This window comes from Manis javanica, chromosome 5, assembly GCF_040802235.1.
Source record: "Manis javanica isolate MJ-LG chromosome 5, MJ_LKY, whole genome shotgun sequence".
In the NCBI taxonomy this organism is placed as follows: Eukaryota; Metazoa; Chordata; class Mammalia; order Pholidota; family Manidae; genus Manis; species Manis javanica.
In genome coordinates, this window is record NC_133160.1 from 101,398,513 (window position 1) to 101,425,694 (window position 27,182).

General features: G+C 39.8%; 1 long non-coding RNA gene across 3 annotated transcripts in view; it reads right to left on the reverse strand.

Moving 5' to 3' along the window:
• Positions 1-9,907, reverse strand: part of LOC118972932 (uncharacterized) — a 59,351-nt gene extending 49,444 nt beyond the window's left edge. For all 3 annotated transcript variants that reach the window (XR_005062082.2, XR_012131668.1, XR_005062081.2), the window contains exon 1: positions 9,539-9,907. This is a non-coding gene — a long non-coding RNA (uncharacterized lncRNA). The remainder of the gene's footprint in view (positions 1-9,538) is intronic.
• Between the last annotated feature and the right edge of the window lie 17,275 nt (positions 9,908-27,182).

A 27,182-nucleotide genomic window follows, 5' to 3' on the forward strand; every position in this document is an offset into this window, starting at 1 on the left:
GGGAGAGTGGGCATCCCTGTCTGGTTCCCGATCTCAGTGGAAATGCTTTCAGCTTCTCGCTGTTCAGTATAATGCTGGCTGTGGGTTTATCATATATGGCCTTTATTATGTTGAGGTACTTGCCCTCTATTCCCATTTTGCTGAGAGTTTTTATCATGAATGGATGTTGAATTTTGTCAAATGCTTTTTCAGCATCTATGGAGATGATCATGTGGTTTTTGTCTTTCTTTTTGTTGATGTGGTGGATGATGTTGATGGATTTTCGAATGTTGTACCATCCTTGCATCCCTGGGATGAACCCCACTTGGTCATGGTGTATGATCCTTTTGATATACTGTTGAATTCTGTTTGCTAATATTTTATTGAGTATTTTTGCATCTACATTCATCAGGGATATTGGTCTGTAATTTTCTTTTTTGGTGGGGTCTTTTCCTGGTTTTGGTATTAGGGTGATGTTGGCTTCATAGAATGAGTTTGGGAGTATTCCCTCTTCTTCTATTTTGTGGAACACTTTAAGAAGAATGGGTATTATGTCTTCTCTGTGTGTCTGATAAAATTCCGAGGTAAATCCGTCCGGCTCCGGGGTTTTGTTCTTGGGTAGTTTTTTGATTACTGTTTCAATTTCTTTGCTTGTAATTGGTTTGTTTAACTTTTGTGTTTCTTCCTTGGTCAGTCTTGGGAGGTTGTATTTTTCTAGGAAGTTGTCCATTTCTTCTAGGTTTTCCAGCTTGTTGGCATATAGGTTTTCATAGTAGTCTTTAATAATTCTTTGTATTTCTGTGGAGTCTGTCGTGATTTTTCCATTCTCATTTCTGATTATGTTGATTTGTGTTGACTCTCTTTTTCTCTTAATAAGTTGGGCTAGAGGCTTATCTATTTTGTTTATTTTCTCAAAGAACCAGCGCTTGGTTTCGTTGATTTTTGCTATTGTTTTATTCTTCTCAATTTTGTTTATTTCTTCTCTGATCTTTATTATGTCCCTCCTTCTGCTGACTTTAGGCCTCATTTGTTCTTCTTTTTCCAGTTTTAATAATTGTGATGTTAGACTATTCATTTGGGATTGTTCTTCCTTCTTCAAGTGTGCCTGGATTGCTATATACTTTCCTCTTAAGACTGCTTTCGCTGCATCCCACAGAAGTTGGGGCTTAGTGTTGTTGTTGTCATTTGTTTCTATATATTCCTTGATCTCTATTTTGATTTGTTCATTGATCCATTGATTATTTAGTAGCATGTTGTTAATCCTCCATGTGTTTGTGAGCCTTTTTGTTTTCTTTGTAGAATTTATTTCTACTTTCATACCTTTGTGGTCTGAAAAATTGGTTGGTAGAATTTCAATATTGTGGAATTTACTGAGGCTCTTTTTGTGAGCTAGTATGTGGTCTATTCTGGAGAATGTTCCATGTGCACTTGAGAAGAATGTATATCCTGTTGCTTTTGGATGTAAAGTTTTATAGATGTCTATTAGGTCCATCTGTTCTAGTGTGTTGTTCAGTGCCTGTGTGTCTTTACTTATTTTCTGCCCGGTGGATCTATCCTTTGGGGTGAGTGGTGTGTTGAAGTCTCCTACAATGAATGCATTGCAGTCTATTTCCCTCTTTAGTTCTGTTAGTATTTGCTTCACATATGCTGGTGCTCCTGTATTGGGTGCATATATATTTAGAATGGTTATATCCTCTTGTTGGACTGAGCCCTTTATCATTATGTAGTGGCCTTCTTTATCTCTTGTTACTTTCTTTGTTTTGAAGTCTATTTTGTCTGATATTAGTACTGCAACCCCTGCTTTCTTCTCACTGTTGTTTGCCTGAAATATGTTTTTCCATCCCTTGACTTTTAGTCTGTGCTTGTCTTTGGGTTTAAGGTGAGTTTCTTGTAAGCAGCATATAGATGGGTCTTGCTTTTTTATCCATTCTATTACTCTATGTCTTTTGATTGGTGCATTAAGTCCATTTACATTTAGGGTGACTATTGAAAGATATGTACTTATTGCCATTGCAGGCTTTAGACTCGTGGTTACCAAAGGTTCAAGGTTAGCTTCTTTAGTATCTTACTGCCTAACTTAGCTCGCTTATTGAGCTGTTATATACACTGTCTGGAGATTCTTTTCTTCTCTCCCTTCTTATTCCTCCTCCTCCATTCTTCATATGTTGTGTGTTTTGTTCTGTGCTCTTTTTAGGGGTGCTCCCATCTAGAGCAGTCCCTGTAGGATGCCCTGTATAGGTGGTTTGTGGGAAGCAAATTCCCTCAGCTTTTGCTTGTCTGGGAATTGTTTGATCCCACCATCATATTTAAATGATAGTCGTGCTGGATACAGTATCCTTGGTTCAAGGCCCTTCTGTTTCATTGCATTAAGTATATCATGCCATTCTCTTCTGGCCTGTAGGGTTTCTGTTGAGAAGTCTGATGTTAGCCTGATTGGTTTTCCTTTATAGGTGACCTTTTTCTCTCTAGCTGCCTTTAAAACTCTTTCCTTGTCCTTGATCCTTGCCATTTTAATTATTATGTGTCTTGGTGTTGTCCTCCTTGGATCCTTTCTGTTGGGGGTTCTGTATAATTCCATGGTCTGTTCGATTATTTCCTCCCCCAGTTTGGGGAAGTTTTCAGCAATTATTTCTTCAAAGACACTTTCTATCCCTTTTCCTCTTTCTTCCTCTTCTGGTATCCCTATAATACGAATGTTTTTCCTTTTGTATTGGTCACATATTTCTCTTAGTGTTGTTTCATTCCTGGAGATCCTTTTATCTCTCTCTATGTCAGCTTCTATACGTTCCTGTTCTCTGGCTTCTATTCCTTCAATGGCCTCTTGCATCTTATCCATTCTGCTTATAAATCCTTCCAGGGATTGTTTCACTTCTGTGATCTCTTTCCTGACATCTGTGATCTCCTTCCAGACTTCATCCCACTGCTCTTGCATTTTTCTCTGCATCTCATCCCATTGCTCTTGCATTTTTTTCTGCATCTCTGTCAGCATGTTCATGATTTTTATTTTGAATTCTTTTTCAGGAGGACTAGTTAGGTCTGTCTCCTTCTCAGGTGTTGTCTCTGTGATCTTTGTCTGCCTGTAGTTTTGCCTTTTCATGGTGATAGAGATAGTTTGCAGAGCTGGTACAAGTGACCGCTGGAAGAGCTTCCCTTCTTGTTGATTTGTAGCCTTTTCCTGGGAGAATAGCGACCTCTAGTGGCTTGTGCTGGGCAGCTGTGCGCAGACAGGGCTTCTGCTTCCTGCCCAGTTGCTTTGGGGTTTATTTCCGCTGTTGCTGTGGGCTTGGCCTGGCTGGGGCTGTTCCTCCAAAATGGTGGAGCCCCGTTGGAGGGGGAGCAGCCAGGAGACTATTTATCTCCATAAGGGGCCTCTGTGCTCCCTGCTGCCCACGGGGTTAGAGTGCCCAGAGATCCCCAGATTCCCTGCCTCTGGTCTAAGTGATCTGTCCTGCCCCTTTAAGATTTCCAAAAAGCACTCTCCAAACCAAAACAACAACAGCAACAATGAGAGAGGGAACAGAAACAAAGAGAAAAAAAAAAAAGGAAAAAAAAGGAAAAAACAAGCGATTTTTTTTTTTTTTTTTTTGTCCTCAGGTGCCGGTCCCAGGCACCCGCTCACTGGTCCTGCTGCCCTGTCTCCCTAGCACCAGGGTCCCTGTCCTTTCAAGGCTTCCAAAAAGCACCCACCCACCGGTCCCGCAGGGAAGGAACGCTCAATATTCTTTGTCCTCAGGCACTGGTCCCACGCACCCGCTCACCAGTCCCTCCGCCCTGCCTCCCTAGCACCGGGGTCCCTGTCCCTTCAAGGCTTCCAAAAAGCACTCGGCAAAAAGAGAGAAAAAAAAGGGGAAAAACGCGCGATTTCTTCTGTCCTCAGGTGCTGGTCTCAGGCACCCACCCACCGGTCCCACAGGGAAAAATGCGGGATATTCTTTGTCCTCAGGTGCCGGTCCCAGCCACCTGCTCACCAGTCCCGCCACCGTGCCTCCCTAGCACTGGGGTCCCCGTCCCTTCAAGGCTTCCAAAAAGCGCTCGCCAAAAAGAGAAAAAAAAAAAAAGGGGAAAAACGCGCGACCTCCTCCGTCCTCAGGCACCGGTCTCAGGCACCCGCCCCCAGGTCTCGCAGGGAGAAACGCGGGATATTCTTTGTCCTCCGGCGCCGTTCCCAGGCACCTCCTCACCGGTCCCGCCACCCTGCCTCCCCAGCAACGGGGGCCCGTCCCTCTAAGGCTTCCAAAAAGCGCTCGCCAAAAAAAAAAAAAAAAAAAACCGCTCCGGTTTCTCTCCACCTGCCGGGAGCCGGGGGGAGGGGCGCTCGGGTCCCGCCGGGCTGGGGCTTGTATCTTACCCCCTTCACAAGGCGCTGGGTTCTTGCAGGTGTGGATGTGGTCTGGATGTTGTCCTGTGTCCTGTGGTCTCTATTTTAGGAAGATTTTTCTTTGTTATATTTTCATAGCTCTATGTGTTTTTGGGAGGAGATTTCCACTGCTCTACTCACGCCGCCATCCTGGCTCCGCCGAATTATTCTTTTAATCATTAAAAAAACTCTATGGAGTAGATATAACTATGATCCCTATTTCATGTAAGATGGGACTGAGACATTAAAGAGTAAAGTAACTTCCCAGTCACACAGCTCAGAAGTGGTATGACTAGTATATCATCATATCATGCCAGAGAGTCTTGGTACACAAAAAGCATTCTAAGTTTCTCAAGGAAACACAGGGATTTACTTACAATTTAATTAAATTTATGGAACTTATTCCCACTAATGAACTGCCTCAATTGCAGTGGAATCTTGGATACATGCAAAGGTGTTTGATGGATGTAAGACCATAGCGTTAGACAGGAGTCAGATACTGGGACAAGTGAGCCATGACTTAAGTTTATAGGGCCTTCCAGGAGTGTGCAAACCTCAAGATACAATCAAATCATCAAACATGTGGAGACCTTCGGATTTCAGCAAGAATTAAAAGGGACAATGCTCCCTAGAAGCTATAGTAACCCTGAAATGATAGAGACAAGGGCTGGAACTGCCTACAAACTCTAGTGTTGTACTAGTTTTGTAAAAATTATTATTTTTCTTGAAACTTCTTCAAAAAACACCACCACCACAAAGAACCACCACCCATGAGATAGATCTGGAGTTAGAATGGGACAGTATCCACCTGTCCCAACAAACCAACCTTTCAAACACCATTAGCTGTGCTGACTTGTATAAAATTAAGCCTGAGCTGTATAATTCTGTATAAAGTAGTAGGCTTCTAATCAATTATTCTACTATTTTTTAAAAATCGGATGCTGACAATGGAACAAACTGGGATAGGTGTATACATAACATAACTGCCTCCAATGACTATATCCACGCATGCTGTCTTTAATTTCATCTGCCAACTTTTGTTTACATGTGAGTGAAGGAGAGCAAAATATGCACCCCAAAATATGACTGTAGGAGTTCAGAACATGCCACCTGCAAATAGGCCACTGTGGAAGATTGGCTATTTTGAGCTGTGGACACTTAGAAAAACAGCAACTGCAGGGAAAGGCTTTCTTTGAACTCCCCTTCTCTGCCTAAAGACAGAACCTCCAAAAGGAACTCAGTTGTCATAAATCTCCTCCCGGGGGGATTTCATCAGACACACTGTCACAAACTACCACGCCTCCTATCTGTTCTTCTAAGGACTCATTCATCTGTCCTAAAAATCATTTACTCTCCGTAAGAGACCTCCCCTTTCCCTAAGATGATATTTAAGCCTGGATCTAAGTCACCTCTTTGAGTTACTCATTTATCCCTAGCCATCACCCGTGTGCACATGAGATACACATGTTAATAACCTTCTGTTTGTTTTTCCCTTCTTAATCATTCTTTTATTACAGGGGTCTCAGCTAGGAACTCAAAACGGTAGAGGGAAAATGATTTTTTCTTCCCCTATATGAGCACATGACCTGTTTGGGAAAATTACGATGCTAATTCTCCTGACCTCTGTAGGTTCAAAAAATTGGAACAAAACCTAAATTAGGCCAAAATGTTTTTCCTGTGGTTTAAAAATTTAATTCTGGAAAAGAAGTGCTCATTTCTCCTAGGTTTAGGACTATTAGCCTAACTGCAGGGAACACTGAAGTACCTGGGATTACATGACCCAGGGGCAGGCCTTTACCAAGGAATGCAGAGAGAAAAATATTTCAGTTCCTTTGTCTGTTTGTATAACTCTGAGGAATCATGTAGACCTGTTCTGTCCAATATAGTAGCCATATATCTAGCTATGGAGCACTTAAGATGTGGCTGAAAGTATAAAATACAAAGAATTAGTATGAAACTTAATTTTTGCAGTGACTACATGTTGATGTGACAATGTTTTTTATATAGTGGGTTAACTAAAACATATTATTAAAATTAGTTTCACCTCCTTTTTAAATGTAAATACTTCAACATTTGAAAGGACATATGCATGATACAAAAAAAAGAAAAATTTTGTATCTATATATAGTAACTAGACTTATACTGATCACTTCACAGTAATACAAGGATCAAATCATTGTATTGTACACCTGAAACTAATATCATGCTATATGTGAATTACACCTCAATAAAATAAAATAAAATGACATATATTTATTTAGGTGTGGATTTAAAATAGCCATTCGATTTGATAAAAGGTATGTAGAGGTTGGAAAATAGAAGTGGGAGAGATTAAGAGGAAGAAAATGTAACACTTTTGGAGTGAGTATCATGTGCTGTGCTCTGTGCTATGAGCTTTACACATTATCTCATAATACAGCGGGAACATTAGAAAGTTTGGTAGGAGTACAGATGCGGAAGGGGGATGCAGAGGTGAGGCATGTGCAGGATGAAAGCTGACTTCCTCAGTCCTGTCTGGGAGGTTAAACCTTTTTACATTCTTTTACAGTTACCTCCTGGGTATTTTAGTTTCACTCCTTAGGCTTAGATGAGTTTTGAACTTTTCTGAACCTTAGTCCCCTCATCTGAAAGCCAGGAATAATATTCCTACCTCAACGTAAGTTTCCTAACAGACTGTTTGCCACGTAACTACATGCTTAATGACTACTCCTTCTTCCTCTTCCATTAGTTGAAAGTGGTCAAACAGGTCTCTGTTTAACCTAAGGGTTTCATTTAGTAAATTGGTGAATCAGGAAAAAGTAGGGGATATGATGGAAGTACATCATAAGGCAAGGGATAACACATGGTACAAAATGTCACTAATCACAGCGAAGGAAGTAAGAGAACACCAATAATCTGGGTATCAAATTAAAATGATTCCCTACCCCCAAAGTTCAGAGGGCTTGGCCTGAGAATGTCATCAGTCCCACTTGATTATTTGAATGTTGGTTTTAAAATAAGATATAATAATGCTAGAGTTAGTTCATGAGCAGTCAAGCTTCTACCATGGCCTCTGCTCTGGCCTAGGCATCCTGAAAGATTTATAGAGGATAAGGTGGCATCTCCAGAGCATAATTCATACATGTATAAAACTGAAATATAAGAAAACGTTAGAATTAAGAATGAAATGAGGTATAACTGGCAACTGCGGTAGTAGTTCAGATTAAAAGAGGAGGCCGCTAGTGGCTGGGGAGTCAAAAAAGGAGAATGACCTTGCAGGGTGCTGGAGAGAAAGTAAAAGCCACAGGGTCAAAGGCAGGTGGCAGTGAATCTGGTTTGTTTAGAGGGCAGTAGAGACTGGTCTGGTTCCACAAGGAGGGTATATTTGAGGGAGGAGAGAAAAACAAGTTTCACCCAACGGCCCTGAAACTGCCCTCAGTGTGGTCAACTGGGAGTACTTGAGCAACTACAAGAGGAGAGAAAACAGTACTTTTGAAAGACACTTTTAAGGCACTGGCAATTTAGATCAAGGCTTTCCAAACCAGTTTGCCCCTGGCAGCAAGGTCTGTGAGCAAAGAATGATTTTTACTTTTTTAAATGGTTGGGGATTAAAGTCTAAGGAAGCATAATATTTCATGACACATGAAAATCACATTAACTTCAAATTTCAGTATCCATTAATAAAGTTTTACTGTGCTGGTCTGCAACCTCAGGAGTTCCCTAAGTGAAACTGGCCTTGGTACATTGGGTCCCTAAACTTGGGCAAGGAGAGACCCAAGAAAGAGGCGGTCACTCCAGACTGGCAGGTGGCAGGTTCAGTAAGCAAGGGAGTTTACCCAGAAGCTTCCCTGGGCAACTGCAAGATGAATAGATCTGCCTGTCAGAATCTCAGTTTATAAAAAGGCTTCAAACTTCACATGTACCATCCAGATGGACTTAGCGACACATTGCTCTCTCAAGGCTGCACCCTTGAAATGGCTCCCACCGTGGGATTGGTGGGCAGACATATGTTCCAAGGACAGGGGAGGAGATGAGGAGCCTTCCGCTGACTGGGTCCAGCTCTGGGGGTCAACTGGCAGTAGTGTCTTCTCAATGACCTCCTCCGACATATTGGATCACAGCCCATGTTGCTTGTTTCCTTTATGGTCTGTGGCTGTTTCTGTGCTCCAGTGGCAGTGTGACAGAGACTGTATGGCCCAAAAAGTATGGCTCTAAAATTGTTACTATCTGGCCTTTACAGAAACTGTTTATAGACCCTTAGTTTAGGCTGACACTGGGGAAACAGGGAGAAGAGAGAGCATCAAGGTGGGGACTAGGATAAGGTGAGTGAGGGACACACCTTGGGCACAAAATTTAAGGGGAACAGTGCCAAGAAACATCAGTAATTAATAATATTCAATGCTATCTTTTTAAAAACCAAAATTAATGCCCCAAATCCACAATAAGCAAAATATCAAAATTTAAAGACAGGGCCAAAGCAATGTTGCACTCTGCCATACCAGAGACTAAGACAAAAGGAAATCCAGTGACTACTGAGGTTTTTGGCACCCCCTTAAATTTTGCATGGGAAGAAAATGTTTCACTTACTGCCTCCTTATCATGGCCCTGGTATTAACAGAGACATTCAGGAGGGGGGAGATGAGTAGGGACAAAACAGGGTGGTGGAAGGTATGGAGACTTAGAAGTGGTTTTCAGATCTTAGATCTCAGCTTCTGCTTTAAAGAGGAGAAATTCACTCATTTCACCCAAAGTGAAAGCCAAAGCCTACATTGGCTGTGCAGTCCAGCCTCAGTTCGACTCTGACCCCATTCAGAGCCTCTCCCACTTGCTTGCTTCTTACCTGGCTCATTACCCCCCAGCCTCTTTATGGTCCCTTCACAAAGCCAGGAATGCTTCATCTAGGGACCTTTGCACCCGGGTCCCTCTGCCTGGAGTCTTGTCCCTGACATGCACAGGGCTCACTACCATCTTCTCTGGAGGCTCCTCCCGACCATGCTATTTAAGATTAGATCCACTCCTTAACTCCCAACCATTCCTTGCTTTATTTTTTCCGTTGCATTTATTATCCTTTAAATACATGATTTTCCGTGTTTATGGTTTCTCTCCTCCTGCCTGATGGCATGCTCTGTGAAGGTAGGATTTCTTCTATCTGCTTTACTACCTCAGAATGCCCTGCTCCTAGATGAGAACAAGCACCGCATCAGTACTGAAGGGCTGACTCACCAGATCCAGCAGAACATGACGTGGCAAAGGGAAAAGGAGCAGTTTTCCTCTTCTAAGGTTTCAAGTATTACTTCTAGCAATAGTGAGCAAATAAGCTTCTCGCTTAAAAATGATAGAATCAAAAATGAAACTTCTCACAGCTGCCCCGGTGACCTGTTGTCTGGCCTTCCTGGTATTTTTTCTGACTCTTGGAATTCTTAGCTTCCTGTATATTCTAAGTTAATTGCTTTCTTTTTCAAGGGCAACTTTAATCAAACAGCCAACTCTAGAGACACTTCTAAGAAAAGAGAAATCAATTATTTCTCTGTGTCTAGCTATAAAAAATGTCTTTTTCTCCATTGGCATTTCCCTTGGCTCCATCATCGTGTGTGCTTTTCTGTTCAGGGCTGAGGTAATCCGTCTGCAATCCAGTGTCCCCTTGCTGATTCTGATAAGAATTAGTCATAAGTAAGTCAACTTGATTCTTTCAAGTTGTTCAGTTTCCAATTTTCAAGTATTGTTCAGCCAACAATACTTTTTAACCACTCCTAGTTGGGAGAAGTCAGTCAGGACTAAAACATGAAGTAATTCACAGGCCATGTTAAAATTTTTTATTTTGATGGTAAGGAAAAGGAAGACACTGAAGTGTTAGTGAAGGAGAGCGTGTGTGTGTGTGTGTGTGTGTGTGTGTGTGTGTGTGTGTGTGTGTGTAGACAGGAACGTATTTGCACTTCAAAGTCACTTGAGCTGTAGGATGAGAACTAGTTGAAAGGCTGGGAAGAGTGGACACCGAGGAGCCAGTTAAGGGTGACTGTTGTTGCCTGGGCAAGAGCAACAGGTCTAGGACTCTGGAGGGTAGCAGGACTAGGCAGTTGGCCTCTGTAAAGGACAGAGTAGATGTGTTTGAGATATAGTTTGGGCAGAAAGTGGATGAACAGTGATGAGGGGATGAGGAAATGATGTGTCCAGGATGACGCCTACCTGTCTGGCTGGAGTAACTGGGTGGATAATGGTGCCACTCATGTTGTAGGAAGTGCAGAAAGAGGAGCAAACCCGGGTGCAAGAAAATAGGTCATGAAGCTGAGGTTTTCTGAGATATCTCCATTTGGTCATGTCAAGGAGACTTGTATCTGTGGGTCTGGAGCTCTGACAGGGCTGCACTAGGAATTTTAATTTGAGAGTCATCTGTGATAAGTGGTCATTGGAGAAATGGAAATAGATGAGATCAAATAAGGAGAGTCAGGAGTGAGAAGAGAAGATGCTCAGTATCTAGTGAGGAAGCCTCAGGTTTCCTTGGCCTTGATTCTGCCCTTCACATCTTTTTTTTTACTTACACCCTCTTCACTGTAAAAGCAAAACAAGTCCTACTGGAAGGAGAAACATATGAAGAAAATAATACAATAGATTGAGTTAACCCCTGGTACACCTTCATTTGTTTGGAGCATTCCTTCTAAAAGGGAATAATTAACCTAATAATTCTCAATCCCTTCAGGATCACCTTAATACTAATAAAGCATTTTCCCTATAAAATGAAAACTCAGATTAAGCCAAAAAATATTCCCAAAGGCTTGGAAGAATTATTTTAGTTACTACAGGAGCTTGTCTTACAGATGTGGAAAAACTTGAGTGCTCAGAGAGATGAACTCTTTTTTTAAAGTTATGATTATCAGAGTTATTATTTCATCTATAATCTCTTAGGCATTGAACATCCATGAAGGGGAAATACATATCTAGCTCTTCTATTAATCTATTCAGGCCATTATTAAAATAGATCTGGGGCAGATACTTACCTAGTATGAGAATTTTCATGAGAAAAAAATCTGAATTTTAAAGGAAAGCCAGACAAAACTCCTTTAGTTCACAAGTCATTGTGAATAAACTTTTATCATCTAAGTTCTTTAGCGAAGTTTCTCATTCTGACAGGGATTTATGAAGCTACTGAGCCATGCCATGATGAATGCAAGGGGTCAGAAGAGCGAGGTATGCCAGTCTTTTCTGTACTATTTAACTGCCAGTATCAACAAAGCAAACAGTTTCAACTCCAGTTTTGTGACATTCTGGGTTGCATCTGTTAAGAGTCTATCTAGAGTGAGTCAGACACATCCCAGCAGGAAATAAGAAACAGATGGTATCCTCAAATTAGGATAGTCCAAATAAGTTAATGGGCCGTTACAAAAGTATGGAAGGGTAGAGGAAAGTGACAAGGATAGGGTAATATCCTGGGGCTGTTACCCTTGGCCTGAAGGGACACATGAGATATTGGTTAATAAATCCCAGAAAGAGGGACTCAAAAATGTTTTGTGGAGAGAGTCACCTTGAAAGGGGCTGTGATCTTTGATGGAAGGACACAGCCAGCTTTGAGTGATTCTGTAGGGAGACAGCCAAGAGAGTAAATACGCTTCCTAACTCCCTGCTCTTTCTGTTTCTGGGGGACCCAGGAGCCAAATGCTGATGTAGTCCATTCAGGTCAGCGTCGGGGGTAACGTAGGGTGGAGAGGGTGTGGAGGAATTGGAGAGAGAAGATGGTGAGCATAGAGAGGAAGACTGGCAAATAAACAACTAAAAGCAGTGGGTAGAAGTTGCTGGAGTCAGGGTGGAGTAGGGGGGACGGTTTTGTACTAGGAAGCTGGAGAGGCTGGCTCAAAAGTTACACCTTAGTTTTATGTGTCTATAACGAACATGGAAATAGCAATTCTAAACCTGGTGGAAGTGATCGTACTGAAGTGGGATTACTATCTCTTGGAAATTTTATAGAATTAAGCAGAACTGAGTTACTTCCAATGTCCTTTAAGATTTGCGTACTATGATCCTGTATTTGATGACTAGAAAGTCAAGTAAAGTTAGTGTCTTGGAAAGGGACTGGTAAAAAATAAAATTCAACCAGGTAAATTTGAAGACATAACTGGTGTTATTATGCAATTCAAGAATCGGGCAGCAGCCCATCTAGCAAGAAGAAGCTCCGTTGGACTGCAAAAAAGGAGAGGTTTTTAAAGATACAGAGGGAGCAGAAAAAAGGAAATTATTAGCAGAGAATCCATTGGTTTAGGCAAGGGCACCCTGAAGGGAAATAAAGGAGTCTTTCAGTAAATTTCCTAGTGCTAACCAGGAAATTTCATGTTGACTAATTGAAGGTTATATTTCTAGGGAGCTGAAACTGCAGTTAGGTTAAGTATTAAGTCTTGATTTGTGGACATAGGCCATTAGCATTTTCTAATCTGTCTTTAGGCCTGTGTTTCTATTTTTAACAGTAGTAAAAGAAAGATATGGATTTTCTTTGTTTTTAGTAAAACAAATGTTTGAAAAGCCATTACTGAACTGAAAAATCCCTGTACACAAAAATATTCATCACAGCAAAGGGTAAAATGCTGGAACACATTTCATTTCTAATAGTTGGGGAATAGTTAAGAACATTGTAGTATGTTCGTTCAATGCAATATTATACGGGAGCAAATAATTGTAAGTACAAAGAATTATAAAACAGCATGGAAAATGTATATGATACAAGGCTAGGCTAAAAAGAACAGTATTTAAAGTTTTATCATACTCTGCTCACAATATTTTTAAAATATGTAAAAAAGACGAATGAAACTGTAAGAAATTAAAAGTTTTATTAAGGTGGTAAAAAAATGGATGATTATTTTCTAGTAATTTTTCAACTTTTCTGTAATGTATGAACATATTTTAAAAATATATTTTAACATGTCAAATACTTAAATATGTTTAATTTCTTTGAATTATAATTTAAATATATTACTTCAAAATGCAATGAAAGTTGTACCTTACGTAGTGCTGAAATTTTTCTACATCCTGATGTGGATGGTGGCTACCAGGGTGTAAATGTAATAAAAATTCATTAAACACATATTTATGATTAATGCCATTTATGCACACTTACATGTGTACATATATACATATACATATACATATATGTATCAGTAAGAGTTTTTAAAATTTCCATCTGCAACACATTATCTAAAGTGAGATAACTCACTGGATAAGTGAGGTTGACTGTAATTCTTTCTATATTTACATCCTGCATTTTACCAACAAAATACAGCCTGAGATTCCTGATTTTTATTTCCAAAGACAAAAAAAACCTCATAGAATTACAACTTATGAATGCCTCTTTTCCAGAAAACTCTTGTCTGGATCCAGTATACCATGCTATTTTAATTGATGACTTGGAAGTCAGTGACAATAGGATATAAGTAAGCCTTTGGACCATATAATCTCTAATAATAAAATAGAAATAAAGAGAAAACATAAATTGAAACTGGAAGCAAACTGTTATTTCAAAATACAAGAAAAATTATCTCCCATCTTATCACCCCTTGTCATTTTCAAAAAGCAAAATCCAACCACGTTAATCTGAAGATCGAACAGCCTTTATTAAATGATTCATGAATCAGGCAACTTCCCTTCTAGCAAGTGGAGGGGAATTCCAATGAACTATAGGAGAGAAAGGTTTTTAAAGGCAAAGAGAGTGTAAAAATAAGAAAGGAATTTATTAGCAAGGAATGCATTGTTTTGGCAAAGTTGTCCTTGTGAGTGGGAGGGGAGGAAGTCTCTTCCAGAGGATGACCTCCAGGAAATTCCAGTTTGGTTGGGTAAAGTCTACATTCTTGAGCAGCTAGAAACTGCAGTTAGGTTAGGTATTAAATCTTGGTTTACTGACAAGAGGGCCCTTTCTTTAGATTGCTCCATTATGGGCTGTAATTTTCCTCTTGTTAACATTATTTTCATGTGCGTTTTTTCTTTATTTTTTGCTACTGTTAATGTGCAATTACATGAACAACATTATGGTTACCAGACTCCCCCTATTATCAAGTCCCCCCATCATACCCCATTACAGTCACTGTCCATTAGGATAGTAAGATCCTATGGAATCATTGCTTGTCTTCTCTGTGTTGTACAGCCTTCCCCGGGCTCCCCCGCTACATTATGTGAGCTAATTGTAATGACCCTTTATCCCCCTTATCTCTCCCTTCCCACCCATCTTCCCCAATCCCTTTCCCTTGGATAACTGTTAGTCCGTTCTTGGGTTCTGTGAGTCTGCTATGGTTTTCCTCCAGGTTTTCCTTCATTCTTTTTCTCCACAGATGAGTGAAATCATTTGATACTTGTCTTTCTCCGCCTGGCTTATTTCACTGAGCATAATACCCTCTAGCTCCATCCATGATGTTGTAAATGGTAGGATTTGTTTTCTTCTAATGGCTGAATAATATTCCATTGTGTATATGTACCACATCTTCTTTATTCATTCATCTACTGATAGACACTTAGGTTTCTTCCATTTCTTGGCTATTATAAATAGTGCTGTGATAAACATAGGGGTGCATATGTCTTTTTCAAAATGGGCTCCTGCATTCTTAGGGTAAATTCCTAGGAGTGGAATTCCTGGGTCAAATGGTATTTCTATTTTGAGCTTTTTGAGGAACCTCCATACTGCTTTCCACAAAGGCTGAACTAATTTACATCCCCAAGAGCAGTGTAAGAGGGTTCCCCTTTCTCCACATCCTCTCCAACATTTGTTGTTTGTCTTTTGGATGTTGGCCATCCTAACTGGTGTGAGGTGATATCTCATTGTGGCTTTAATTTGCATTTTTCTGATGATTAGTGATGTGGAGCATCTTTTCATGTGCCTATGGCCATCTGCATTACTTCTTTGGAGAAGGGTCTGTTCAAATTCTCTACCAATTTTTTATTGGCTTATTTGCTTTTGGTTTGTTGAGGTGTGTGAGCTCTTTATGTAATTTTAGACATGTCATTTATGCATATATTCTCCATACTGTGGGATATGTTTTTGTTCTGCTGATGGTGTCCTTTGCTGTACTGAAGCTTTTTAGTTTGATATAGTCCCATGTATTAATTTTTGCTTTTGTTTCCCTTACCCGGGGAGATATGTTCATGAAGAAGTTGCTCATGTTTATGTCCAAGAGATCTGCCTATGTTTTTTTCTAAGAGCTTTATGGTTTCATGACTTACATTCAGGTCTTTGATCCATTTTGAGTTTACTTTTGTGTATGGTGTTAGACAATAATCGAGTTTCCTTGTCTTACATGTAGGTGTCCAGTTTTGCTAACACCAGTTGTTGAAGAGGCTGTCATTTCCCCATGGTATATCTATGGCTCCTTTATCATATATTAACTGATCATATATGGTTGGATTTATATCTGGGCTGTAGTCTGTTCCATTGGTCTATGGGTCTGTTCTTGTGCCAGTACCAAATTGTTTTAATTACTCTGCCTTTGTAGTAGAGCTTGAAGTCAGGGAGCATAATTCCCCCTGCTTTATTCTTCCTTCTTAGGATTGCTTTGGTTATTCAGGATCTTTTGTCATTCCATATGAATTTTGGAACTATTTGCTCCAGTTCATTGAAGAATGCTGTTGGTATTTTGATAGGGATTGCATTGAATCTGTAGATTGCTTTAGGCAGAATGGCCATTTTAGCAATATTAATTCTTCCTAACCATGACCACGGAATGTGTTTCCATTTTTTGGTGTCTTCTTTAATTTCTCTCATGAGTGACTTGTACTTTTCAATGTATAAGTCTTTCACTTCCTTGGTTAGGTTTATTCCTAGGTATTTTATTCTTTTTGATACAATTGTGAATGGAATTGTTCTCCTGATTTATCTTTCTGCTAGTTCATCATTAGTGTATAAGAATGCAACAGATTTCTGTGTATTAATTTTGTATCCCGCAACTTTGCTGAATTCAGATATTAGATCTAGTAGTTTGGGAGTGGATTCTTTAGGGTTTTTTATATACAATTTCATGTCATCTGCAAACAGGGACAGTTTGACTTCTTCCTTGCCAATCTGGATGCCTTTTATTTCTTTGTGTTGTCTGATTGCCTTGGCTAGGACCTCCAGAACTATGTTGAATAAAAGTGGGGAGAGTGGGCATCCTTATCTTGTTCCTGATCTTAAAGGAAAAGCTTTCAGCTTCTCGCTGTCAAGTATAATGTTGGCTGTGGGTTTTTCATATATGGGCTTCATTATGCTGAGGTACTTGCCCTCTATACACATTTTGCCGAGAGTTTTTATCATGAATGGATGTTGAATTTTGTTAAATGCTTTTTCAGCATCTATGGAGATGATCATGTGGTTTTAGTCCTTCTTTTTTTTGATGTAGTGGATGATGTTGATGGATTTTCGAATGTTGTACCATCCTTGCATCCCTGGGATGAATCCTACTTGATCATGATGGATGATCTTTTTGATGTATTTTTGAATTTGGTTTGCTAATATTTTGCTGAGTATTTTTGCATCTATGTTCATTAGGGGTACTGGTATGTAATTTTCTTTTTTTGTGGTGTCTTTGCCTGGGTTTTGTATTAGAGTGATGTTGGCCTCATAGAATGAGTTTGGGAGTGTTCCCTCCTCTTCTACTTTCTGGAAAACTTTAAGGAGAATGGGTATTAGGTCTTCACTAAATGTTTGATAAAATTCAGCAGTGAAACTATCTGTTCAAGGAATTTTGTTCTTAAGTAGTTTTTTGATTACCAATTAATTTTGTTGCTGGTAATTGGTCTGTTTAGATTTTCTGTTTCTTCCTTGGTCTGTCTTGGAAGGTTGTATTTTTCTAGAAATTTGTCCATTTCTTCTGGTTATCCAGTTTGTTAGCATATAATTTTTCATAGTATTCTCTCATAATTCTTTGTATTTCTGTGGTGTCAGTAGTGATTTTTCCTTTGTCATTTCTGATTCTGTTTATGTGTGTAGACTCTCTTTTTTTCTTGATAAGTCTGGCTAGATGTTTATCTACTTTGTTTATTTTCTTGAAGAACCAGCTCCTGCTTTCATTGATTCTCCCTATTGTTTTATTCTTCTCCATTTTATTTATTTCTGCTCTAATCTTTATTATGTTCCTCCTTCAACTGACTTTGGGTGTCATTTGTTCTTCCTTTTCTAGTTTCATTAATTGTGAGTTTAGACTGTTCATTTGGGATTGTTCTTCTTTCCTGAGGGAGGCCTGTATTGCTCTATATTTCCCTCTTAGCACAGACTTCGCTGCATCACCCAGTTTTTGTGTTGTTGGATTATTGTTGTCATTTGTCTCCATATATTGCTTGATCTCTTTTTATTTGGTCATTTATCTATTGATTATGTAGGAGCATGTTATTAGACTTCCATGTTTTTTTGGGTTTTTTGGTTTTCTTTGTGTAATTTATTTCTAGTTACATACCTTTGTGATCTGAGAAGATGGTTGGTAGAATTTCAAACTTTTTGAATTTACTGAGGTTCTTTTTGTGGCCTAGTATATGATCTATTCTTGAAAATGTTCCCCGTTCACTTAAAGAGAATGTGTATCCTGTTGCTTTTCAATGGAGTGTTCTGTAGATGTACATTAGGTCCATCTGTTCTAATACATTGTTCAGTGCCTCTGTCTCTTTACTTATTTTCTGTCTGGTTTATCTATCCTTTGGAGTGAGTGGTGTGTTGAAGTTTCCTAAAATGAATGCATTGCATTATATTTCCCCTTTTAATTCTGTTAGTATTTGTTTCACATATGTAGGTGATCCTCTGTTGGGTGCACAGATATTTATAATAATTATATCTTCTTGTTGGACTGACTCCTCTATCATCATATAATATCCTTCCTTGTCTCTTGTTACTCTCTTTGTTTTGAAGTCTATTTTGTCTGGTACAAGTACTGCAACTTCTGCTTTTTTCTCCCTATTAGTTGTATGAAATATCTCTTTCCATTCCTTTACTTTCAGTCTGTGTATGTCTTTGGGTTTGAAATGAGTCTCTTGTAGGCAGCATATAGACGGGTCTTGTTTTTTTATCCATTCAGTGACTCTATGTCATTTGATTGGTGCATTCAGACCATTTACATTTAGGGTGATTATTGATAGGTATGTACTTATTGCCATTGTAGGCTTTAGATTCATGGTTACCAAATCCTAGAGATTCTTTTTCTCTCTGTGCCTTAGCTTCTTTGTATTCCTGTTCTCTAATTTGCTTTTAAAAGTCTGTCTCTATCCTTGATCTTTGCCATTTTAATTATTATATGTCTTGATGTTGTCTTCCTTGGGTCCCTTGTGTTGGGAGATCTGTGCACCTCCATGGCTTGAGAGACTGTCTCCTTCCCCAGATTGGGGAAGTTTTCAGCAATTACCTCCTCAATGACATTTTCTTCCCCTTTTTCTCTCTCTTCTTCTTGTTCTACCCCTATAATGCAAATATTGTTCTGTTTGGATTGGTCACACAGTTCTCTCAATATTCTTTCATTCCTAGAGATTCTTTTTCTCTCTGTGCCTTAGCTTCTTTGTATTCCTGTTCTCTAATTTCTATTCCATTTACCATCTCTTCTACTACATCGAATCTGCTTTTAAATCCCTCCATTGTATGTTTCATTTCCTGACAAACAGATAGGTCCTAATTCAAACTAAGTGTGTATCTCGGGAATTATTTTCATGCGCAGCTTAACTGACTTTCTATGACCTGGAACAGAACCTATTTGGAGATGCCATATGTCAGCCTAAAATGAGAAGTATTATCTAATTTTTCCACTGTAGCTTTCACTTGGTTTCCAGTGTAGACATAAGACTGTTTCATTATAAGCTTATAAGGCAAGTCATTTACATCTTTTTCATTCTTCATGGTTATCACACACAAGTTTGAAAATATTAATAATATTATTTGAAGACTCTAAATAGCTTGCCTCCAGTTTTTCCGAATTTCTATTTTTTCCAGCTTTGTAAGGCAGGAAAATAGATATGAGTGGGATGGAAAGAGAATAAGGTCAGTAAAGCCCACTAGAAAGGACTCAGAGTTAGCCAGTTAAAACTAGAAAGCCAGAAAAGACTCAAAGTTTTAACTTTAAGAATTCTTTAAGGTCTGCAATGTGATGATCTGATATATGTATATATTGTGAAATGATTCCCACAATAAGTTTAGTTAGTTAACACTTCCATAGCCTCACATAATTACCTTCTTTTGTGTGGTCTCCGATTTTTTTTAAAACCAAGCATTACTTAATATGTAGTGAATTATATAATCATAATTTAAAATGTCTTTTCAATACTAGGAAACTTAAAATATAATTTGATGTCTATTATTTTAATTGAAGTCATGTTTTTACAGAGAATTAGCAATGAAAAATTTCAGCTGATACACTCCCTAATGGGCCAGTCTGTCTTTTGACATTTGAGAACAGTCTACAGTTTTCCCCAAAGAGATAACTTTTGTATTCAAGGGAGGGAATTTACTCTCACATTTATCCTGAAACCTTCTAAAGTCATGAGCCTCAAACTATAGGTCACTTTGGCATATTGACTATTTTGAGTTGTGGATGCTTGGAAAACAGCTAATGCAGGGAAAGGCTTTCTCTGAACTCCCCTTATCTGCTTAAAGGAAGAGCCTCCAAAAGAAACTCAATTGTCATAAATCTCAACCCTTGAAGTTTCATCAACCAGGGAGGATGGACTCATCTCAGGAGAGGAGCCTAGTTGACCCCAAGCCCAGATTAAATTTATTGCAAACTATCATACTTTCCATCAGTTCTTCTAAGGACCAATTCATCTTTCCTAAAAATCATTTACTCTCCCTAGGAGGCCTCTATCCTTCTCCCCTTCCACTATTAAGATTGTTTTTAAGTCAAAATTCTAAAGCTATTTCTTTGAATTACTCATTTTTTCCTTGGGCATCTCCCAAGTGTCCATGAGATATGCATGTTAATAACCCTTTGTTTTTCTTTTGTTAATCCACCCTTATTACAGGGGTCTCGGCTAAGAATTCAGAAGTTCAGAGGGAAAATTCGTTTACATCCCTGCACTTGTTATAATGCAGATTCCTGGGGACAAGCTCCAAAGAGTCTCATTTAGGAATTCTTGGGGGGACCCAGGAACATGCATTATTACTACTATATCCTGAGATAGTCTGATGAAGGTGGGACCTTAGACCATCTGACTCTGAACACAGTCTTTGGTTCTCTGGTTCTCATACAAAGGGCCTGCACCCTTAATTAATTAGTAATCACCCAATGGCAACAAGCAAAATTACCCAGACATACATGAATACACATACATACTTGAATAGAGGTTACACTAATAAAGCCATAAACTTGACAGGGCATATATGTTGGATGATCCCATGCTTCTGAGCCCTGTTCTAACTAAATGTAAAGCCCTGCCTTTGGGCTACATGCTGGCCTTGACCATCAGTTAGCACTGGAGCAAGAGGAGGGTAGAACTCTTTATCTGCAAATGTTTCATTAAACAAGGAGCAAAGTTTCTATGGAATTTAAAAAAAATTCTTAGAGGATTCTAAGATTCTTAGAATTGTTAAAAAGATTCCAAAATTTAATATTCTTAAGGTGGCAAGAGACCTTGTTAAAAGTGAGGCATTGAAATTCCTGACCTACACTATCTTATGTTCTACAGATTCCATCAAATGATCTTTAGGGGTTCTACAGTGGCACCCTCAGGAATTGGGAGCTCAAGAAGTTCTGAGGCAGCTTGTTTTACCTCTGAGAGCCCAACTGTTAGGGCTATCTACTGCAGGAGAACCTCAGGCTGAATTTATTGGCCTGATTTTACCCTGGTTCCCACCCACTTCAAGTATTTGAAGACAGTTTTATTTTCCACCCCAAATCTTCCTTTTCCAAGATAACAGTTCTTTCATTGTTCTTCATTTATAATTTAACCTTTCACCTGGTTGCCAGATTTTGAATAATTAATCAATATCCATCCCTATACCCCTCAAAGAATGGAAGATAAGACAACAAGATCAATGAGTAGAAGTCTTAAACAGAGTTAGTGATTTTCTGCAGCCTTCTTAGAGAAAGTATGGGAAAAGAAACCATTTTTTCCTAATTTATGTAATTACTACCATTCATTATTCACCCATTCATTCAATAATGGTATGTCAAATATCTACTCTGTGCAAAGCACTGGGCTGGGCATTGGAGATTACAAAAAAAAAAAGGAACCTCATTTGGGAAATCGGGTAAGAAAATGTTATAATGGAATTTACCCTAAGAATGCAGAAGCCCAGTTTGAAAAAGACATATGCACCCCTATGTTTATCGCAGCAGTATTTACAAGAGCCAAGAAATGGAAGCAACCTAAGTGTCCATCAGTAGATGAATGGATAAAGAAGATGTGGTACATATACAGAGTGGAATATTATTCAGCCATAAGAAGAAAACAAATCCTATCATTTGCAACAACATGGATGGAGCTAGAGGGTATTATGCTCAGTGAAACAAGCCAGGCTGAGAAAGACAAGTATCAAATGATCTCACTCATCTGTGGAGTATAAGAACAAAGAAAAAAGTGAAGGAACAGAGCAGCAGCAGACTCACAGAACCCAAGAATGGACTAACAGTTACCAAAGGGAAAGGGACTGGGGAGGATGGGTGGGAAGGGAGAGATAAGGGGGAAAAGGGGCATTATGATTAGCATACATAATGTGGTGGTGGGGTTCACGGGGAAGGCAGTATAGCACAGAGAAGACAAGTAGTAACTCTATAGCATCTTACTATGCTGATGGACAGTGACTGTAATGGGGTATGTGGTGGGGACTTGATAATGGGGGGAATCTAGTTAGTAACTGCAATGTTGTTCACGTAAGTGTATATTAATGATACAAAAAAATTTAAATTAAAATTAAAATAGAAAAAAAAATATTATAACTTAAAATAAAGAAGGATAGAAAAAGGTGTACACATAGAAACTATGAGATCCTCTTAACATGGAGTATTAGGAAGTGTGGGAATTGGGGAAGCTTCCTAAGAAAGGGAACTTCTAGAATATTCTCATCTAAATTGGTTGAGCACTCATTTCATGCACAAAACTAAATCCCTTCTGACAGAGGGATTTAAATCAGACTCATGCAATAATAGAGCAGTCTGAACAGGCCTGAGCCATATTGTGAAATCACATTTAGTGTATTTCCTATTGGCACAAAGAGCTAGGAAAATCCCAAGGCTCAGTATCAAGTGGTAGAGGGAAATATAAAAGATTTAGGTCAGGACTCCTGTTGTAAGAGAAAGCAAGCTATTTCAACTTAGTTTAAATTAGAAAGATCATTGACTGGTTTAATACTTGGAAGTTCAAGGTGTGAACTTTGATCTAAGCAGTCAAATTACGTCCTCAGGGTCTGTCTTACCCATCTCTAGTCTCTATTTTCTTCTTTTGTGGTTTCATTCTCAGTCAGCTTTGTGGTGACTTCAAGATATATGATTGCAGTTTAGCAACCCCAACACAAAGAGCTTGCCATAGTGCTAGGTTGCTCCCCTTCCTCCCCATCCCAGCTTGGGTTGTGTGTGCACCTTTGAACAAATCACTGTGGCCAGAATTTGTTACTCTAGTCTAGCCAGCCAGTAGATTAAATTTCATCTGTACTATATAATGTGATACTTGGTGGGAGTAGTTCTCTCAGGGAAACAAGGAAAATGAGGTGCTTTTAGTAGTAGTAGTACTAAATATTGCCCATGCAAAAACACACAAAAATCTAGCTGTCCAAGTCACAGAGATTAAGAGAAAAACATTCACATTTTTGATATATTACCAGTCAGCCAAGCTGTTCAACTCAAGGTTTACTGAGTAACTAAGCAAGCAGTTGGTGCTACAAAAAATGCAAAAATGCCAGACATAGCCCCTACCTGTTAGGAGCAATTGTTTAGAACTTTACTCTGAAACTTAATTTTTAAATATTTATTTATTTACTTATTTATAGTTTGTTGAAGTATAGATGATATATAATATTATATTGGGTTCAAGTATACAACACAGTGGTTCAATACTTACCCACATTATTAAATCCTCACCCCAACTAGTGCAATTACTGTCAACATAAAAAGATGTTACAGAGGCAGAGCCAAGATGGCAGCGTGAGTAGAGCAGTGGAAATCTCCTCCCCAAAACACATAGATCTATGAAAAAATAACAAACAAAACTCTTCCTAAAATAGAGACCAGAGGACACAGGACAACATCCAGACCACATCCACACCTGCAAGAACCTAGCACCTTGCAAGGGGGATAAGATACAAGCCCCAGGCTGGCGGGACCCAAGCGCCCCTCCCCCCGGCTCCCGGAGGGTGGAAAGAAACCGGAGCGGGTTTTTTTTTTTTGGATAGTGCTTTTTGGAAGCCTTAAAGGGGCAGGGACCCCGTTGCTAGGGAGGCAGGGTGGCGGGACTGGTGAGCGGTGCCTCGGAGCGGCGCCTGAGGACAAAGATTGCGTGTTTTTCCCTGAGGGACCGGTGGGCGGGTGGCTGAGACCTGTGCCTGAGGACGGAGGAAATCGCGCGTTTTTCCCGCTTTTTTTTCTCTCTCTTTTTGGTGAGTGCTTTTTGGAAGCCTTAAAGGGACAGGGACCCCATTGCTAGGGAGGCAGGGCAGTGGGACCAGTGAGGGGTGCCTGGGACCAACGCCTGAGGACAAAGATTACCGCGTGTCTTTCCCTACGGGACCGGTGGGCGGGGTGCCTGAGACCGGCGCCTGAGGACGGAAGAAATCATGCACTTTTCCCCTCTTTTTTTCTCTTTTTGGTGAGTGCTTTTTGGAAGCCTTAAAGGGACAGGGATCCCGGTGCTAGGGAGGCAGAGCAGCAGGACCGGTGAGAGGGTGCCTGGGACCGGCGCCTGAAGACAAAGAATATCGCACGTTTTTCCCGAAGGGACCAGTGGGCGGGTGCTTTTTGGAAGCCTTGAAGGGACAGGGACCCCAGTGCTAGGGAGGCAGAGCAGCAGGACCAGTGAGCGGGTGCCTGGGACCGGCACCTGAGGAAAAAAAAAAAATCGTGTGTTTTTTCCTTTATTTTTTTTTTTCTGTTCCCTCTCTCATTGTTGCTGTTGTTGTTTTGGTTTGGAGAGTGCTTTTTGGAAGTCTTAAAGGGGCAGGACAGGACACTTAAACCAGAGGCAGGGAATATGGGGATCTCTGGGCACTCTAACCCCTTGGGCAACAGGGAGCACAGAGGCCCCTTACGGAGATAAATAGCCTCCCAGCCACTCCCCCTCTAACGGGGCTCCACCACTTTGGAGGAGTGGCCCCAGCCAGGCCATGCCCACAGCAACAGCGAAGATAAACTCCATAGCAAACGGGCAGGTAGCAGAAGCCCTGTCTGCGCACGGCTGACAAGCATAAGCCACTAGAGGTCGCTATTCTCCCAGGAGAGGAAGGCCACAAACCAACAAGAAGGGAAGCTCTTCCAGCAGTCACTCGTACCAGGTCTGCAAACTATCTCTATCACCATGAAAAGGCAAAACTACAGGCAGACAAAGATCACAGAGACAACACCTGAGAAGGAAACAGACCTAACCAGTCCTCCTGAAAAAGAATTCAAAATAAAAATCATGAACATGCTGACAGAGATGCAGAGAAAAATGCAAGAGCAATGGGATGAAGTCCAGAGGGAGATCACAGATGTCAGGAAGGAGATCACAGGAGTGAAACAATCCCTGGAAGGATTTATAAGCAGAATGGATAAGATGCAAGAGGCCATTGAAGGAATAGAAGCCAGAGAACAGGAACGTATAGAAGCTGACATAGACAGAGATAAAAGGATCTCCAGGAATGAAACAACACTAAGAGAACTATGTGACCAAGCCAAAAGGAATAATATTCGTATTATAGGGGTACCAGAAGAAGAAGAAAGAGGAAAAGGGATAGAAAGTCTCTGAAGAAATAATTGCTGAAAACTTCCCCAAACTGGGGGAGGAAATAATCGAACAGACCATGGAATTACACAGAACCCCCAAAAGAAAGGATCCAAGGAGGACAACACCAAGACACATAGTAATTAAAATGGCAAGGATCAAGGACAAGGAAAGAGTTTTAAAGGCAGCTAGAGAGAAAAAGGTCACCTATAAAGGAAAACCCATCAGGCTAACATCAGACTTCTCAACAGAAACCCTACAGGCCAGAAGAGAATGGCATGATATACTTAATGCAATGAAACAGAAGGGCCTTGAACCAAGGATACTGTATCCAGCACGACTATCATTTAAATATGATGGCGGGATTAAACAATTCCCAGACAAGCAAAAGCTGAGGGATTTTGCTTCCCACAAACCACCTATACAGGGCATCCTACAGGGACTGCTCTAGATGGGAGAACTCCTAAAAAGAGCACAGAACAAAACACACAACATATGAAGAAGGGAGGAGGAGGAATAAGAAGGGAGAGAAGTAAAGAATCTCCAGACAGTGGATATAACAGCTCAATAAGCAAGCTAAGTTAGGCAGTAAGATACTAAAGAAGCTAACCTTGAACCTTTGGTAACCACGAATCTAAAGCCTTCAGTGGCAATAAGTACATATCTCTCAATAGTCACCCTAAATGTAAATGGACTTAATGCACCAATCAAAAGACACAGAGTAATAGAATGGATAAAAAAGCAAGACCCATCTATATGCTGCTTACAAGAAACTCACCTTAAACCCAAAGACAAGCACAGACTAAAAGCCAAGGGATGGAAAAACATATTTCAGGCAAACAACAGTGAGAAGAAAGCAGGGGTTGCAGTACTAATATCAGACAAAATAGACTTCAAAACAAAGAAAGTAACAAGAGGTAAAGAAGGATACTACATAATGATAAAGGGCTCAGTCCAACAAGAGGATATAACCATTCTAAATATATATGCACCCAATACAGGAGCACCACCATATGTGAAGCAAATACTAACAGAACTAAAGAGGGAAATAGAGTGCAATGCATTCGTTGTAGGAGACTTCAACACACCACTCACCCCAAAGGATAGATCCACCAGGCAGAAAATAAGTAAGGACACACAGGCACTGAACAACACACTAGAACAGATGGACCTAATAGACATCTATAGAACTCTACATCCAAAAGCAACAGGATATACATTCTTCTCAAGTGCACATGGAACATTCTCCAGAATAGACCACATACTAGCTCACAAAAAGAGCCTCAGTAAATTCCACAATATTGAAATTCTACCAACCAATTTTTCAGACCACAAAGGTATGAAAGTAGAAATAAATTCTACAAAGAAAACAAAAAGGCTCACAAAAACATGGAGGCTTAACAATATGCTACTAAATAATCAATGGATCAATGAACAAATCAAAATAGAGATCAAGAAATATATAGAAACAAATGACAACAACAACACTAAGCCCCAACTTCTGTGGGATGCAGCGAAAGCAGTCTTAAGAGGAAAGTATATAGCAATCCAGGCACACTTGAAGAAGGAAGAACAATCCCAAATGAATAGTCTAACATCACAATTATCGAAACTGGAAAAAGAAGAACAAATGAGGCCTAAAGTCAGCAGAAGGAGGGACATAATAAAGATCAGAGAAGAAATAAACAAGATTGAGAAGAATAAAACAATAGCAAAAATCAACGAAACCAAGAGCTGGTTCTTTGAGAGAATAAACAAAATAGATAAGCCTCTAGCCAAACTTATTAAGAGAAAAAGAGAATCAACACAAATCAACATAATCAGAAATGAGAATGGAAAAATCATGACAGACTCCACAGAAATACAAAGAATTATTAAAGACTTCTATGAAAACCTATATGCCAACAAGCTGGAAAACCTAGAAGAAATGGACAACTTCCTAGAAAAATACAACCTCCCAAGACTGACCAAGGAAGAAACACAAAAGTTAAACAAACCAATTATGAGCAAAGAAATTGAAACAGTAATCAAAAAACTACCCAAGAACAAA